This window comes from Chrysemys picta, chromosome 3 (assembly GCF_011386835.1).
Source record: "Chrysemys picta bellii isolate R12L10 chromosome 3, ASM1138683v2, whole genome shotgun sequence".
In the NCBI taxonomy this organism is placed as follows: Eukaryota; Metazoa; Chordata; order Testudines; family Emydidae; genus Chrysemys; species Chrysemys picta.
In genome coordinates, this window is record NC_088793.1 from 108713697 (window position 1) to 108732100 (window position 18404).

An 18404-nucleotide genomic window follows, 5' to 3' on the forward strand; every position below is an offset into this window, starting at 1 on the left:
TTCTTCCCGCCCCTATTCATTAGATTAAGTATATAGGTGATCTCCAGTAGTAGTTTGCCCGCCAGTTTGGGGAGCCATATGGTACTCTCCCTTCCACATAGTTTGCATTGCATGGTACTCTTCTGCATCATGGAGGATGCCTGCAGCATTTAGAGGATTTATTGGCAGGAAACAAGTTAGGCTCATCTGAAATGCTTGAAAACACACACAGCCTGATTCTCATTTACAAGAAGGCCACTTGATGCCACTCTGGCTTTGTAAACAGGCCCATACAATTTTACCTTGTAGTATTTAAGATGAGACTTCCAGGGCCTACAGTCCCTGCACACCCAAACTTGCCATTGACTCACCTCACTGATGACTTGTGTACACAATAAATTTCCAAACCCATAATTCACAAAGGGTGTAGCTCCATCAGTGCTATCACTAGTGGAATCTATAATGCAGACAAGTTATAGGCGTTTTTACCATCAAATTATCTAACAGGGTTAGTTGTCACAGACCTTACAATGCCTTCAGCTTGACTACAGTATAGTTTAAAAATGGTAGTAGCACAAGTGGAACTTCGTCTTTTGGTGGGTAGAGGTCTGAAGTGTCCTAGTGAAGACAAGGCATAGGAGTTTTCCTCAGGAATTCAGGATTGTGCTCTAAATCACCATACAAAACAAGGCACGCTTAGACTCCGTCTGCATAGGCAAAAAAGGCATGTTTTCCCAAATGAGTTAGCTCAGGTGAGTTAGATTAAGTCAATTGAAAATGACCCTTAACACCTGGCTAATGCCTTTTAGATCATTTGATCTGGTTACATGGTAGCCTAGGAGGAAGCCTAATTTGAATTATAATGGGATTTTGGTGTCTGGATGTCTTAGATGGCTTTGAAAATCTCCACTTATATCTTTGTATGGCTAAAATTTTTCTTTTTCTAATCTGGCTGTTTATATGCTAGCTGGTGAATTTTGTTTTCTTTTGTAATTGTGTCTTTACATGTTTATAATTAGGGACCTAGAAGCCTTTTGGCATTGGCACCATATAAATAACAAATTGTTATTTATTATTATTGCTCTTCTTAACTGAGTCCATACGGGTATTAGTGGGAGTTCCACATGCAGAGCTGAGGTGGCATGTGTCCCTAAAATGTTCTTGATCAGATATACTGTTTATACTCATTCATAAACCGAATATTTTTGGTAAAAAAGTGATGCATCAAAGAGCAGGGGTCGGCTTATAAATGGATCTACACCAAAATTTGATGATTTTAAACTCTATGGAATCATTGAATTGAATATCTAATACATTGTTTACTTGGAGCGTCTGCAGGCATGGAGCTCCTCGGCTCCCTGTGGCCGCGGTTTGCCGTTCCCAGCCAATGGGAGCTGCGGGAAGTGGCTCCCATTGGCTGGGAACGGCAAACCGCGGCCACAGGGAGCTGAAGGGCTCCATGCCTGCAGACGCTCCAAGGAAACAAAACGTCCCGCCAGCGGCTTACCCTGACAGGCCGGGAGCCAAAGTTTGCCAACCCCTTTATTGATGTCAATACTGCAGCCTTTTAAAGTTGCAAAGGCTTTGTTTAGTGGACTAGATTAGCTTGAAAGGAATACTAAAAGAGCAGTGCTGCAGATCTGCATGACATTTGACCCATGCATTTCACAAAATGCTATGCCTTACAAGCCAATTAGAAAAATACAATGAATGATAGTACTATAGCACTGGTGTCAGTCTGCTACTGTGTAATTTGATCATGCATTTCTACCAATGGACCTCATAAGTCTCGAGCCAATATGAAAATATAATGTGCAGAATCGGTGGAATCTCTAATAAAATTGAAATAGCCTGTTATTCCCACAGACATGCCAATCTACAGGGCTGCTTTGAAATAAACAAAGAACAATAATAATTTGACAGTGATAAAGCAGGTGACATTCCTATATAAAGTCCTATAAAATCTATAACTACAATAATAATAATAATAATAATCTATTTTCATACTAGTATTTAAAATGAACGGTGAAAAGAAAAACGTCGGCTTATCACACAGCGTTCAAACTTAAAGTTGTTGAATATGCAGAAGCAAACAATAATTGCACCGCTGCTCGTGAATTCTGTATCAATGAGAAGCAAGTAAGAGAATGGCGAAAAAATAAAACAACACTAAAAGATATGCCAAGAAGCAAGAAAAAATGTCCAATGAGGTGCGCTTCGTTTCCTGAAAGATCTCAGTAATTGGGTTGTTAAATGTCGACAAAATGGGTACATTGTCACTAGAACTGGAATTCGTCTGCGTACTCTGCAAATGTTGAAAGACGACAAATACAAGTCAGTAAAGCCGTCAGTGTTTGTCACATCAGCGGGTTGGTGTACTTGTTTCATGAACAGTCATGGTCTCTGTCTTCATCAGCAAACAAAGATAGTGCAAAAGCTGCCAAGAGATCTGGAAGAAAAAATCGAATCTTTCCAAAGGTTTATTATAAAATATCAAAAGGAATATGCATTTGAACTGTCACAAATAGGAAATATGGATGAAACACCAATGACATTTGATCTCCCGAGCAACAGAACAGTAATTGGTGTTGGTGAAAAAACAGTTTTAATTAAAACCGCTGGCCATGAAAAGATCCATTTTACGGTGGTTTTATTGTGTTTGACAAATGGATCAAAGCTCCCTCCTGTTGTTCTTTTTAAAAGAAAAACCAGGCCTAAAAACATGAAATTTCCTGCTCATGTCATCGTACGTGCACACGAAAAGGGATGGATGGATGGATGAAAGTGGGACTATTAAATGGCTGGAAAAAGTGTGGAATAAGAGACCAGGAGCACTTTTCAAGAAACCTGCTGTGCTCGTTTGGGACATGTTCAGGGCACACAAGATGGATGAGGTGAAAAATGTGGCCAAAAATATGAAAACTACTTTGGCTGTAATACCTGGAGGCTTAACTTCAGTTCTACAACCGCTTGATGTCTGCCTGAACAAACCCTTTAAAGACAGGTTATGCACAATGTGGTCTGAATGGATGTGCTCAGGCATGGCGAAGTTGACAAAAGGCGGGAATCTTATGAAGCCCGAAATCAATCTGGTCGCCCAGTGGATCAAGGACGCGTGGGTGTCCATTGCCTCGGAAATGATAGAAAAATCATTTAGGAAATGCTGCATCAGCAATGCACTCGATGGGTCAGAAGATGCCATATTTGATGATGACACAACAGAGGCCGATGATGAGAAGGAATCTGAGTCTGAAGACGACACTGCCGACATCTACGATGACAATGCAGGTGCAGCTGTGACTGAAGCCGAGTTTAATGAACTGTTTGGTGAATCAGAGACTGATTCAGACTTTGAAGGGTTTTAAGACTTTCTAAAGTCTCATATTGTTCTAAGTTACTTGTTTTAAATATCCATTTACTGATTTTAAATATTGACTGTAATTTTGAAGATGAATACATATTTGTTCAGTTATAACAACAGGTTTTTTGTTAGATTACATTAAAATAATTCTAGCAAAACTTTTGAGTGTTTCTTGTGATGCCAGCTTTTAAAATATAGCAGGGGTTGGCAAACTTTGGCTCATGGTCCATTAGGGTAAGCCGCTGGTGGGTCCGGACATTTTGTTTACTTGGAGTGTCTGCAGGCCCTTCCCTCAGCTCCCCTTGGCTGGGAACAGTAAACCACGGACACTGGGAGCTGAGGGGCTCCGTGCCTGTGAATGCTCCAGGTAAACAAAACGTCCAGGCCCGCTAGCAGCTTACCCTAACAGGCCAGGAGCCCAAGTTTGCCAACCCCTGAAATAAGGGTCGGCTAATGAAAGGGTCATACAGTTTTCGCTATTTTTACCTAACCATCTTGGGGGGGTCGGCTTATAAATGAACGAGCTAATGAACGAGTATATACCGTAAGTTTAAAACAGGGATTCTCTACTTTCTGATACTGTTGTACTTTTTTGTTGGGTGGATGAATGCAAATACTTAATAACTTGATGGCTGAATGAAAGTGTTGCAGACAACACAGAGATTCTGGGCTGGACCAGAGAGGAGCATTTTGCTCTGTGTGAAGACCTGGGACAGAGGAATAGAACCCTACCCTGTAGCGAAAATGTGGCTTTTAATTCCCCAACTCATGCAAACGTAAATGGAATATGAGAGTCCCGCCATAAAAGGGCCTGGTTCTGTAGAGTAAGCAGGAAAAAGGAGAGAAAGTGGGAAATGCTGAATTGGAGGAGACTCATTGAAAAAGGAAGGAATGGGGGTTAGGTTTATTGCCTAATTGGGCATTGATAGAGGAGCGCTACAGGGTATCAGTGTGAAGGGAGGAGAAAGATTATCACTTTGGGATGAGGGTCAGTCAGAGGCTGTAATAGGCTGCTGTTTAGATCCAGTACTGATGCTGATTGACTGTATAGGGCGTGTGTGGAGAAACAAAGAGTGGAGATGTGGAGTGGCCAGTATGTTGCTAAGCAGAAGCAGCCTATTAGCCAGCTGTGGCTCCCAGTGCTGGTGCTAGCTCATTGTGGGCCCTAAGTAGGAATTTTCCCCCTCTCCAATACTAAAACAGGTAAATTCTTATCATCAGAAGTGAATACAGGGCCCCCTTGTGCTGCTCAGGGCCCTAAGCAACTGCTTGGGGCATGTCTACGCTGGCACTTCGTCGGCAAAACTTTTGTCGTTCAGAGGGTTAAAAAAACACCCCCCCCAAACAACAAAAGTTTTACCCACGAAAAGCACTGGTGTGAACGACGCTTTGTCAGCAGGAGCGCTCTCCTGCCGACAAATCCGCTGCCGTGCCTTTTAGCAGCACCGCTGTAGCGGCACAGCCATGTCGCTAAAAGCTGTGTAGTGTAGCCATAGCCTTAGTCTGCTTATGCCTAGCACTGGCTCTGGGGGCTCCCCTCCACTTACCCATCGCACACTACCCTTCCCTTCACGTGACTTGAGCTGCTTAGCACCCTTCTACACAGTGGAGGGTGCCTGCAGAATTTTGCCCTTAGTTAGAAACCTTAAGCACTGGCAGATGTAAAGGTCCCCATTTGCTGTTTATTTAAGTTTACAAACAAATTAAAATTCCATGCTGTGAAAATGTGCTTAACCTTAATTTTCTTGTTATAAGTGTCTTCCAAGTACTGAAAATTTGCATGCACAGTAGACACAACTAGTTGCATTCGTGTGTGTGTGTGTGTGTGTGTGTGTGTGTATATATAAATATATATATATAAATATATATTTCAGGAAATGAACCCTAGGAATGCATGAATCACAAAGGAAACCTTTACCTTGTGGAACTATCACATAGCAATATACTTTTAAACTTGGCATTCAAGAGTTTGAAAGAGAACTGGAATTTTTGGTGGTGCGGCATACAATATATGCATCTTGTAATAACTGTTTGACAGATTGTTACTTAGGCATGCTGCACATAACAGGAAAAGAGTTATTTTTAAAAAATTGTTCTATTCGATATAGGTTTTTATCCTGTGCACACCACCGTGGCATCCAAGTACCTTTCATAATAAATTAAACTATTACTACTTGATATCAATACAGTAGGCATATATTTGGTTGATAAAAGTTGACTGAGTGAACCAAGGATAGAAAATTACACTGGTCTGAGGTCCAAGTCTTCCTTTAAGTCTTGAATGAGTGTCAAAAAGCACGCCTTGACTGAGTGACTAGAGACACCCGTAAGGTCAGCTAGCTCAAGACCTATCACAGCTAGAAAAGAATGTTCCTATCTGAGTAGAAAGGAGAAGAAACAAATGCCAGCTATCATATGACTACAAGATATTGAACAATAAAATCCCCCTACATGCACATGCTTAAATGCCAGCATGATTTCAGAGGCTTCTCTCAAGAAATAATGTTGTACTCTGTTGGTAATATGGCATTTCAGGCTTTCTGGTAGGGTGTGCTATAGTTTGTAACTCTAATGATTTGAGACAGAGGCCACTGAAATGGTATTGCTGTCCTCATTCAGAAATCTTGAATTAGAGCCCCCCAAATCATGGGTGGATTAAAAATAATGAGATTTTAAAAAATAAATGGAAGAGGGGTGGATGCTGGCAGAGTAGGTATCAGTTCATGCCAGAGCCCCAGGCCAATTCACTTGTGTATCAAAGTGATCAAATTGACTGTTAAATGTATAAGAGTGTATTTGGTGTTTAAACTTCATGAAAACTAGTGGTATGTTACTTGTGTTGTTTTCAGTTATCTGTATCCCGTTATAATTAAGGCTAAGATTTAGTCATGGGTATTTTTAGTAAAAGTCATGGACAGGTCACAGGCAGTAAACAAAAATTCACGGCCCATGACCTGTCCATGACTTTTACTATAAAGACCCCTGACTAAAGGGCACTGCTGCTCTGGGGGAGGCCTCGGGGTGCCGCTGCTCTGGGGGACCCCAGCAGCTGACAGCTGGCCCCTGCTCTGGCGGCAGGGGCTGACACCAAGGCCCTGGGGACTGCTGCTCCGACGGCCTTGGGGGTGGCTCCAGGGACTACTGCTGCTGCTGTGGTTGGCCCGGGGGCCTGCCCCAGCAGCGGCCGTACCAGCTGTTGCAGAAGTTACGGAGGTCCCAGAAAGTCACGAAGTCTGTGACCTCCGTGATGGACTCACAGCCTTATTTATAATGTAGTAATGAACATTTACATTGTGTATGGCCCCATAACTAAATAACCCATTAAACGAGAAAGAAGCCTTGTGGAATGCAAATGAAAAATTTTAATGGAAAAGTGCTAATTTCAATGCAGGTGGTCAAGGTGTGTGATGATCGGAGGTCAAAGACTCTAAATGCATTCCTCATTCTCCGTCATCAAATGGAAAGCCCACATGGGTAGTGACCCTGTCAGCTTGTTTTCTGCAAGAAGAAGCTAGAAGGGTGGATTCAAGGAAAGATCCTGCATCTCTGGACTATTTGGGTTCTTATAGGGAAGTGTACCAGATGCAAAGTGCAGATCCCCAGAGACAATCTGAGTACCCTGAAAAGGCTTTTGGGAAACTGGCAGTTTATTACATCACTGCCACAATTTGGAATTACAAACTGTGACTCACCTGCACATATATTTTACCTGCTTTAACCCCTCAATAACTCTCACTTCCTTTTCTTAGCTAATAAAGCTTTTGTTGGTTTACTGTTGAATTGGCTACCAGCATTGTCTTTGGAGTGAGATCCAGAGTACCAGCTGATCTGGGGTAAGTGACTGGTCTCTTGGGACTGAGGAGCAACCTAAATGTAATATGATTTTTGGTATTAGTGACCTTTTATCACAATGTCCAGCTGGCCTGGGTGGCAAGATAGACTGGAGAGCCTAAGTGGACTGCCTGTGACTCCATGATAAGACTGGCATAGTGATCCAGAAGTTCACATTTGTCACTGTCTTGGCGAAATCTAATTATAGAACATACCACCAGTTTGGGGTGTCTGCCATGTTTTCTGACAGTCTGCCGTGAGGTAGGCACTCACAGTTGTGAGCCACTCCAGACAGCACCAACATGTATCTGAGCATCTTGGGTTCAAAATTCGACTTGAAATGCACATGCAAAACGTGGGCATCCAGCTGGCTGGAAGAGGGTTCCACTTACCCTCTCTTTACCTTTGTGGTGGAGAAACTGCCATTTTATCCCTGTCCATTCCCATTCCTTATCACTATCCTGTCTCTGTCCCTTCCCCATCTCCATCCCTACCAGGGCCGGCCCACAACATTTTGGCACCTGAGGCGGGGAGCTCAAATGATGCCTCCATGCTCTCTCGCTTGGGCCAAAACTTTGAAAGGTCTCTATTCTGCCTTCTTCCTGTTCTACTCCTCTCATGGTGCTGCTCTGCTACTCACCCCAATAAAGGAAAACTAACAACTTAAAATGCCTTGTTCGAAGATTTTAAGTAATACTTATATTTGCTGTTCAGGCATTTGAAAGTTAACTTTTCTTGTCTGCATAGTAAACACTGGTTTTATCTGTTTGAATAATCAAAGTGGTGCTTTCCATACGTTCTTGGTTGCAGAGATTTGAACTGCTTCCTGAAGGTCCATAGTCTGGGCCAGTTCATGCTCTGTTGAGATGGTTGCAAGGCCAACCAGCCTCTCCTGTGTCATTGTGGAGCGTAGATGTGTTTTTATTAACTTCAGCTTGGAGAAGCTGCATTCTCCACTAGCAACTGTTACAGGAAGTGTTAGAAGTATGCGCAGAGCAACAAAAGCATTTGGAAAGAGGGTGATCATCTTATTTGTGCACATATATTCCAGAACAGCCTTTGGAGTTGATCCTGCTGAAATGTATCTTGAAAGGGCTTTCAGTTCACCTAAATCACTCACATCAATATTGCACATGTCATCATGTGTCAACGCTGTCTCTAGTGCCCTACATTGCTGGTATAGGTCTTCTTCAGGTATAGTGGGGAGTTTTGGAATATCCTACAACATCCCAAATATACTGCTGTGTTCCTTGAGCTGCACGAAACATTCTTCAATTGACTGTATTGCACAATCTAGCACCAGAATTCAATTTTGAATTGTTGTTTGGAGTGTCTTATGGGATTATCCCGTGCCTCGTAATCAAAATGTCATCTTCTTCGGTGACTCTTTTATTCTTGAATGGGTGGGAAAATAGCTTCAGTGTGAAGTTCCTCTGCCAACTTCTGTGCACTCTTCAGAATGTTTTGAAATCCCTCATCTGACCAGTAAGACTGTTGGTAGGACTTTGCTTTGTCCAGTTGTTCCATTGCTCCAGATATATCAAGGTCAACACCTTTGAGACTCTTGCTTACAACATTTATTTCAAACAGTATGTCATGCCACAACACTAAGCCACACAGAAATTTGAAGTTATGTATGTTTCTGGTGATTCTATTTCCCTCTGCCACTGTTCTCCCATGAACAGTTCCTGTCATAGCATTATCCTCCGTAATGGCAACTATGGCATCATCTGTCTTCCCAGTTTGGTGTTTGATAGGCTTTATCACCTCCACTCGACTTTCCCATCGTGTGGCACTCAGTGGTTTCAGTGTCAGAGAGGATGTTCCCAGATGTTGCTTCAAAATTTGCCATCGATGAGTTGATGCAGAGAAAAATACATAGATGCTTTGAATTACATTAAAAAATTCAGCAGCCTCACTAGAAGCTGATGCTGCATCACTGACTGCAAAGTTCAATGAATGAGAACTGCATGGGACAAAAAAAGCTCGAGGGTTTAACTCTCAGATCCATGTCTGCACTCCTCTGTTCTTTCCACTCATGTTGGCACCATTATCGTAGCCCTGACCTTTCATGTCAGCTATCGCAATTCCTGTATCTTCCAGCTTTTTAAGAAGCACATTTGTCATACCTGCTCGTCTAGTATCATCAATGTCAATAAATTCTAGAAAATGCTCTCTGACAGTAACCATTGCAGGGACATTTTCACTAGGTTCTGTTGTTGTTACAAAATGCACCTTTAAAGTAATTTGTTCCAGATGGCTGATGTCAGGTGTGCAGTCCAGAATAACAGAGCAATATCTTGCTGACTTCAGATCTGCCACAATCTTCTGTTTGACTTTTGTTGCCAGTAACTATATGATCTCCTTTTGAATTGTTTTTCTAAGGTAGTGGTGTATGTACATTTCTTGGGTGGTGACTCTTTCTAGGTGCTCCTGGAGTACAGCATCAAACTCAGCCATTAGCTCCACAATTTTAAGGAAGTTTCCATTGTTTGGCACATAGAGCTCATCTGAAGTGCCACGCAGTGCTAGGTTTTGGGTCGCAAGCATTCTCACAATGGCAATGAGCCTTTTCAGAACATTTTGCCAGTAAAGAGACTCTGATGCAATCTTCTCTTGATGCTGATCATCTATGGTGGCCTTCAACCTTAGTCTCATCTCAAGCTCTTTCCACCAATGGAATGCTCTTTGGTGATTTGCTGCCTTCTCATGGCATGCCAGATTTCTAGTCAGATTTTTCCAGTCCTTTGTTCCTGTAGAACCCTATGTGGCTGGAACATTAGACTGGAAGAGTGTGCAACAAAAACAGTATGAAGCATTCTGGATTTTTGAATACATAAGCCATGGCCTCTCCACTTTGTCACCATTGGGAATTTCATGCCAGTAATGTGTTGGATGGAAACTTCTATTTTCATTGTCTTTGGGGAACATGAAGTTTTTCACTTGCTGTGGCCCATGCAGTACAAGGAAGTCCCTCAGGCTACTGCTCAAGTGGGTCCACAGTCCTGTATCATCTAGACTTAAGGAACTAAACTCAGCAGCAACTGTTTCTTGTGCTCCACCACACTCTTCTCTGATCTACACTTTTCTTCAGGAATGTGCATAGTTACATCCATTTGAGATGGAGATATGGATGCTGCAGTAGCTGCCAGGTCACTTGCACTCTAACTGGAAGATCAGGCATCTCCTCACCACTCTCATCCTCACTGGGGCTGGAAGGCTCACCGTGAACATTTGTCTGTGTATCCCAGGAGAGCTCCTTCCTGCTTAGATAGAAAAGCTTCCTTTGCTTGCTTGCTTTTTCTGAATGCTGCTCCAGAGGGGCGTTTTCTTCTTTCACTCATGACTGCTGTTCTGTGCCAGCTATAGTGGCTCTCAACACTCAATTGAAGGGGACAAATAAGCAGGCTGGTAGCAGGGCCTGAGTGAGGGAAGATATCAGTGTCTTAAGGACCTAACTAGCTCCTACTACTTCAGTTGACTGCCTATTCTCCTCAAGTGAGTTCAGGGAAGCAGCAGGAAATGGGAAGCTCCCTGAGAAGCTGGTGTTAATCAGTCCAGGCTCCTGGGGGTGCTAGAGAGGTACATAAGAGGCGGCTCCTCCTCTCTGTCCCTGCAGCTCCTACTGCTTTCTGTTATTCCCTCTCACCTTTTCTCCTGCCTGTTATGTCTCTTGTGCCCTCCTTCCTCCAGCACAGCACTCCACCATCTCTGTGCATCTGGAGCAGAGAGAAAACATATGCACCAGCAGCAGACACAATTTTCTACACTCTGGGTCCTAGTGGTGCGCCCTCACAGTCTGGCACCTGAGGCGGCCGCCTCAGTTTGCCTCATGATAAGGCCAGCCCTGATGCGTACCTCAGCCAATCCCTCTCTCCTCTTTCCAATCTCCTCTCTCACATCTGCCCCTATATTCACCCCATATTTTCACAGGAACTACCTACTCTTCAGATTTCCCTCCTGGTCCTTAAATTCTCCCATTCTGTTTAGTCTCCTTCTGCCACGCACATTCTTCTGAAGTCCCAACTCCTGGACCACAACTTTATTTACACCTCCCAGTCTCCTTTCTGCACCCTATATTCTTGTCCCCAATCTCTGCTCTCCACCCCACATGCCTCTGCTCCCATCAGTCTTTTCTCCTAACCTCCATATTCCCTGCAATCCCTCAGTCTTTTCCCCTGTCCCCTGATATACCCCTTGGTCTCCACCTTCACTTGACCTCTTCAGTCTGCCTCTTCCCCCAATTCCCCATCTGTTCACAGCATGCTATCTATCCCCCTAACTACTGAGCAACAGCCATCTTCCCTGAGGACAGCCTGGCTTCTGTCTTGTTGTAAACAAAGGGAGCTGGGAGTAGTCTTACTTAGGAGTAGCCTCATTTCCTCATAGAGACTGCAGGGGAACTTTGGCTATCTTGTCTGAGGGCCGACTGGCTTAACTTCCACTGAGAGTAATGGCTGGTGATGCCACTTTGCATAAGGGAAAATTTGTACGATTAAAGCTGGAATCATGTTACAAGAAAGTGTGTGTGTGTGTGTCTGTCTGTATATATACACAGACATGCATATAAATGAATTATGAGACTTAGGATAAAATTATGAGTTAGTAACCCTGTGAATCATCTTAAAATTCAAATGCTACAATGGAAATGGTAATTAGAATGAAATGATTTTAAGTTCCTATATCACATTGCTTGCCAGGATTACAAATACTTTGCTATACCAGTTAAAAAAAAAAATCGGAACCAAAATCTGTTTTTAAGCAATCACACTTACCTAGTTACAAGAAAGAAATCAGTGAATGTTGCCAACAATTCCAATTTTATTGTGAATGTTGAAATCTGTGATGTTTTCCTTAATGCCCCAGCTCCTGTATTTATTTGGTTACCTGAGAATCTCAGCTTTTCTTTTTTTAAGGTTTAGTCCTCATTGTAGCAGAGAAAAGCTTTAAAAATGTGAACCATACAAGCCTGAGAACCAGAAGGCAAAAAAATAATAAATTTTACATTTTTTATTTAAATATCATGTGATTTTTGTGTGGCCTGCCTTGTGTTTTATTATTATTACTACACCTCTACCCTGATATAATGCGACCCAATATAACACGAATTTGGATATAACGTGTTTTTAAAAACATGTGGGGTTGTGAGTACTGAAGACAGCCCCTGAACATAATTAATGTTACAGTTGGAGAACCTTAGTAACATCTAATACAAGGCAATCAGCAATCACTATTCAAAAATTTTCAGTTGTTTGTGATTTCTCACATTTGTCTATTTGAAGTGAAAATACAAGTAAATGCTGACAAATGATTTTAGTGATATTTTATGTTTTTATGTAATAGCAATTGGGTTCAAAACTATGCCAAATGTTAAGGATAATTAAAATGTTCCAAGATCAGTTGCTCACAGAATTCTGTCTGGAATAAAATAATCTGTTTAGAAGTTGGAATTGAATTCAAAAGGAAAATGAGTTTCCTTTTACTTGTATACTTGCTATCTTGAAGGTTGACATCAACAGCATTCATTGAGGGAACAACGATGTTTTAAAATTTACAGCATAACCTGGTTTATTTATTATTATTATTAATTGAAGGGACTTCTCCTCTTTTTTTTTAATAGATACACAGATTTAAGCACTCTATGTGTGTGTATGGATGGGTGTCTTTGCAGAGACAACATAGTAATGGTTCAGCAAAGTGGTTTGCAAACTGCGGGTCACAACCTAGTACTGGGTCGCGGAATGTAAGGCACTGGGTTGCGGTGGCTGTGGTCAGCACCGCCGACCGGGCCATTAAAAGTCCCGTCAGTGGTGCTGCCTGGCTAAGGCAGGCTAGTTCCTACCTGTTCTGACACCGTGCTGCACCCCGGAAGTGGCCAGCAGCAAGTCCGGCTCCTAGGTGGGGGGGGCCCACAAAGCTCCGCCCCCGCCCTGAGCACCAGCTCCATGCTCCCATTAGCTGGTTCCCAGCCAATGGGAGCTGGGGGGGGGGGGCTGCAGGCAAGCCTGCAGGTGAGAGCCACACGGAGCGCTTGCATGCCTCTGCCTAGGAGCCGGACCTGCTGCTGGCTGCTTCCGGGGCGCAGCGCAGTCCACGGTGCCAGGACAGGCAGGAAGCCTGCCTTAGCACCCCCGCTGCGCCATTGACCAGGAGCCACCCGAGGTAACCCCATGCCCCAATCCCCTGCCCCAGCCCTGAACCCACCCAAACCCGGAGCCCCTTCTTGCAACCCAAACCCCTCATCCCCGGCCCCACCCCAGAGCTTGCACCTCCAGCCCAGAGCCCTGACCCTCTCCTGCACTCCTGCCCCAGCCCTGAGCCCCCTCCCACACCCTGAACCACTCATTCCCAGCCACACCCATCAACCCTCAAATTGGAAGAAAATGTTGAAATCTCAGAATTTTTCAAAAAACAAAATATTCCAAAATAATGTTGACATTATCAAAATATTTTGCTTTGATTCATAGAGTTTAAAGACAGAAGGAACCATTCAGTCATCTGATATGGCCTCCTGTATATTGCAAGCCATTAAATTTCACCCAGTTACTACTGAATGGAGCTAAAAAAACTTGTGTCTGACTAAAGCATATCTTCCAGCCTTTGTGCTACATAAATGTTGAAATGATAAAATCAAAACAAAATGTTTTGACTTTATTGAAACAAAATGTTTTGTTAATTTCCACTTGAAAATTTCATTGAATCAGTATGTTCCCACAAAATGTGTAGATAGAAAACCGTTCTATTGGAAATATTTTGACCTGCTCTAGCTATTAATAAATATTTTAAATCCTTACCATCCTTGCCTTATTATCCCTAAGCATACTGCCGTTTTCAGAGAAACATCCTGATCTTGCAAGGTGCTAATCATCCATAATATCCATTATCGTCAAGGGAAGTCTGTCTGCACTATCATTCAAACTATAGTAAAGTAAATACTATACACATTGAATCTTATAATGAAAGCAAAATGAGGGAGAGAGACAACAAGATGACTATCCACTCCCCCCCCAAAAAAAGCATACAAAAGCCTTTGTATTACTAGGTAGGTCCTAGATGCAGAGCGTGTGTATGATACAAGGTAGATGAGAAAGTGAAGTCCTTGGAAATATTTAATTTCCTAACAGATTGGCCATTTGTGGCCAGCTTCTTTCCGCTTAAGATATGATATTTTGACTGTTTTGGGTCTTGAACCCAATGAGTATGATTTATTAGAGTTCCAGGTACTGTGCCAGAGAAGAGGCTCGGCTGATGTGCGTCTGTATGTAGAGCAGCCTTAGGAGAAACCTATTTGCATTGGGAGGATCTTCCTCTGTCTCCGTGGCAAATACTCCAAAGAGGTCTTGTGGGTAAAGCAGCATTGTAAACACTGGTTAGCCAACCTCCATTCTGTCCTTTTTTGTTTGCAACTTCTAGATGGCTTTTGTATGCTGGTTTTGGATTGAACGCTTTATGGATGTTGTGGTTGCAAACTCTGCAGCCTTGGTTTTGCAGAAAACCCCAGGGTAAAGTGACCTTTGCAAAAGACTTCTTCAAGCCTAGTAAGCGAGGCTCAGTCTTAGAACAGCTCCATCTTTTATTGATATAACCTCTCCTGATTTACTGCAGGAAATTACTGAAATGACTAAGCAGAGTACCAACACACTACATAAAATGCCAGGATGACCTCCAAATTACTATGACAAATTCCAGAGAAAAAAATCTTAGTGCCTGCATGCTCAGATTATAGAAATGGAGGCCACATCTCAGTTTGCTGGAAATATTGATGAAATGAGAGAAGCAGCAACAACATCAGATGGCAAAAGATTTCATTCTGGGATCCAGGCTTCCCTCTAGAATTTATAAAGGCTGTGATGGACTGGAGCAATGCTCCTGCAGTTTCTCCCTATTCCACGTTTCCAAAAAGAGAAGTACTAGTGGGCATTAAGGAGAGCTGACTGACTGGTGAGCTACAGCCTTTAACCTTTACCTTGTAAATGCTTATCTTAATGTCATCTAATTAGTACCAAATAGTCCAAGAAGTGGATGAATATATCTATCTGTAAACATAGGTGGAGAGTTTTGTCTTTGAAATTAGATTAATAAATCCTATTACTATAACAATAAAAGCATATTACTAAAGAACAAGACTGCCTGGCAATTCTATTGTGCCTTTCATCCTAAGATCTCAAAGCACTTTGAAAACATTAGCTAATTAAGCCTCACAACATCCCTCTGCAGAAAGATATAATTTAAAGCAATCACAGACCCAGTGGGAAAGCTATTGAAATGTGTTGGGCTAGAGATGTGATGAATAATACCTTTTCATATAGTCATTTCTGTCATGCTATGTGTATTTTAAGAGAGAGATCCTTTATCTGAGAAATGTACAAAGCAGCCGTGGAAGGCTTCCACCCCCAGGACCTGGCTTGTAGAATGTCAGTGGAGGTTTCTTTTGAAAGTGTATAGAGTGGTATTGTCCAGGCATGTTTGAGTAGGATGTGTATTTCTTTTGGCTGCAGGGAAGTAAGGTACAGTTGTCATGCCCAGATGGAATCTTTGAAATATGCATGATAGTGGCAGCTGTGTGTGGGAAGAATGACTTGGTGTGTGTTGAGTAGGAGGCTTGTTTACTGTGTTAGTCTTCATGTAGCTACAAAGTTGAGTGGAGAGGCAAATGAGGAACACATTTCATGTCCATGCATTACTGCCTCACTACGCCAGGCAATTGACTATTCTAGAAAAACATTATCCCTTTCCTTATAAAAAATTTTTTTGTAAAAGGTTAGTGAATTAATTAAAGAGAAATTAATTACAGGCAGTTGCCTGGTACTACATCATCATTTTGGGCAAACTGTCCATCTTGGTGTACATTCAGTTTAGCAAGGATTCACTGTAGTTTTATGGATGTCCCCATTATAAAAAAAAATCTTCTGTCTTCACCCCCCCGCCTTTCTAATCTTATAGGATCCCACCTTTCCTTTTTATGTATAATTTCATATTTATCTTATAAAGTTTCCCTGTTGAAAACTGGGTTGCGTGTGCATGTGAATTCTGTAGGGATGAATATATTGCTATGGTAGTTTCTTCTGATTATGAATTTCATGCATACTAACATTTTGTCAACTTTTTTAGGCTCCAATCCTGCAAATACTGAAGTGTATGCATAAGTGTTTGCATGCTAGAGGCCCTAGTTTACTACAGTTATTATTTGTATACTGCCAACAGTATGCAAGGAACTTTCCAGAGAGAGATGATTACAAGTTCCCAGCCCCAAAGTTCTAAAAAGACAGCATATCTATCAGGGTAGGAGGATATAGGGCGCAACAAAAGTAATGTGATGGAATGGTGAAGTGGAAAAAGCATTATGTTAATTCAGAGCCTCTTACGGATTTTTTTTGATTGATTGTTTTTAATTTATGTCTTGTGTTTATGATTTTCAATCATCTTGTTAATTAACTCTTTTCTGTGTGAAGTACAAGGGTTTATAGTTTTATTTTTTCCTTTCAAGAATGTTTTCCAAGGGTATTTTTTTAATTAATACAACCTTTCACATTCCCATACCAGAGCATGAAATTAATATTTTCTGAATAATTTTGCTTCCCCTCTCAGTTATGCAGCCTAAAAAGGACTTTGATTCTATTAAAGAAAATTGGTCTGAAAAGAAAATTAGAAGAAAAGGCATATGTTGTAAATTAATTTATGCCAAGTTTTATGTCTACATCTTCAGGAATTAGAATATTATAAATTTGCATAGAAGTGAATACATTTGATAATAAAAGTATGTTCTTACAAGACAAGGGACAGAATTGAAACCTTGAAACAGAAGCTCTTAAAACTTTAGTATGGGGCTTGGAGTCCATTCTCCAGATCTGAATGAGCCCCTGTACAGTGATGGGTTGGATCCCAAACTGGAAGATGTGTTTTACAGTTTGGGTTCAGATAAAGTTATATATCTACTTTCATAGGATTTCAGAAATCTTCCATACTCATCTGATCTTGAGAAATTGCTGTTATTTTAATCTGTAATCTCATGAGAAGAGTTTGCAAGACTTTGGCACAGCTGAACCTTGAATCTAAGTCTTTTCTCTGATTTGGGCCTGAATTAACGTTAATCTAAACACTCCCTTTACTGAGTACCTTGTAGGTTGCTAGGACTTTGGTCGAATCATGCTTCTTATCTGTTTCCAAAGTACTAAGTACACCTAAAACATTCTATTATTAACAGTGGGATGTAAACGGACATGAAAAATGCAGGTAGAAGCAATCTTCGTACAGCAAAATTCTACAGATCATTTTTTCTTATGAGTTGTTTAAAGTGCTCTCCATGCTTGTATTTACTGGTATCATTCTTTTAAAAACGAACGGTGTTGGTATTTATATGTAATCTGATTTATTTATTTTATTTTATTTTTTAATACTGGTTTATAGCAGGGGCTCTCAACCTTTTTCTTTCTGAGACCCCCCCCCAACGTGCTATAAAAACTCCATGACCCGCCTGTGCCACAACAGCTGGTTTTCTGCATATAAAAGCCAGAGTCAGCGTTAGGTGGTAGCAGGCAGGGCAGTTGACTGGGGCCCCATGTTACAGGAGCCCCTGTGAAGCTAAGTTCGGCTTCAGCCTTGGGTGGCGGGGCTCAGGGCCCTGGACTTCAGCCCCATGTGGTGCGGCTTCGGCTTTCTGCCCTGGGCCCCAGCGAATCTAACACTGGCTCTGTAAAGAGTCACAGTTAGCTGTCACCAAACATTTAATATCTCCAGTTCTCACTATTTTCAACACTGGGATATGAAATAAATATCTCAAGGCTAATTTTCCTGGAGCTTTAAAAAGAATTGAATTGATCAAAGTGTTAGAACCATCAAAAAAGGAAAATTAACAAGTGTTTGTTTCTGTATTGGACAAACACAACATCTTTAAAATACTTCAAACAGAAGATGTTGCTGCAAATGGAGTGTGAAAAAATTATCGGCTTAATTAGTGGTAAACAATCATGGCAGCTAAAGAATTTTAGGTGTTTATACTGTTTGATTTAATAATACTCCAGATTTGCTTTTGAGAATGTCACTTGGAGATCGGTGATTGTTTTATTGTTCTCCTAGCTTCTTCAGAATTATTGGAGAATTTAGCTTTATTAATGTTTCAACTTCTGTAGCACCTTTCCTCAAGTTTTAGGGCCTCTGGCTCATACCTGGTGTTGCCATTTACATCTCTTCAAAGTGAGCGCAAAAACTGCAGTACCACTCTGATTTACAGGTA

At 41.7% G+C, this 18404-nt stretch overlaps 1 protein-coding gene across 14 annotated transcripts in view; it reads left to right on the top strand.

Moving 5' to 3' along the window:
• Positions 1-18404, top strand: part of AIG1 (androgen induced 1) — a 192330-nt gene that overhangs the window by 16579 nt on the left and 157347 nt on the right. For 5 of the 14 annotated variants that reach the window (XR_010600111.1, XR_010600114.1, XR_010600113.1 and 2 more), the window contains one exon: positions 7090-7173. The exons of the other annotated variants lie outside the window; for them this stretch is intronic. The gene's annotated coding sequence lies outside the window, so the exon portion shown is untranslated. Of the gene's footprint in view, positions 1-7089; positions 7174-18404 lie in introns of those variants that run through there. 14 annotated transcript variants of the gene reach the window in all.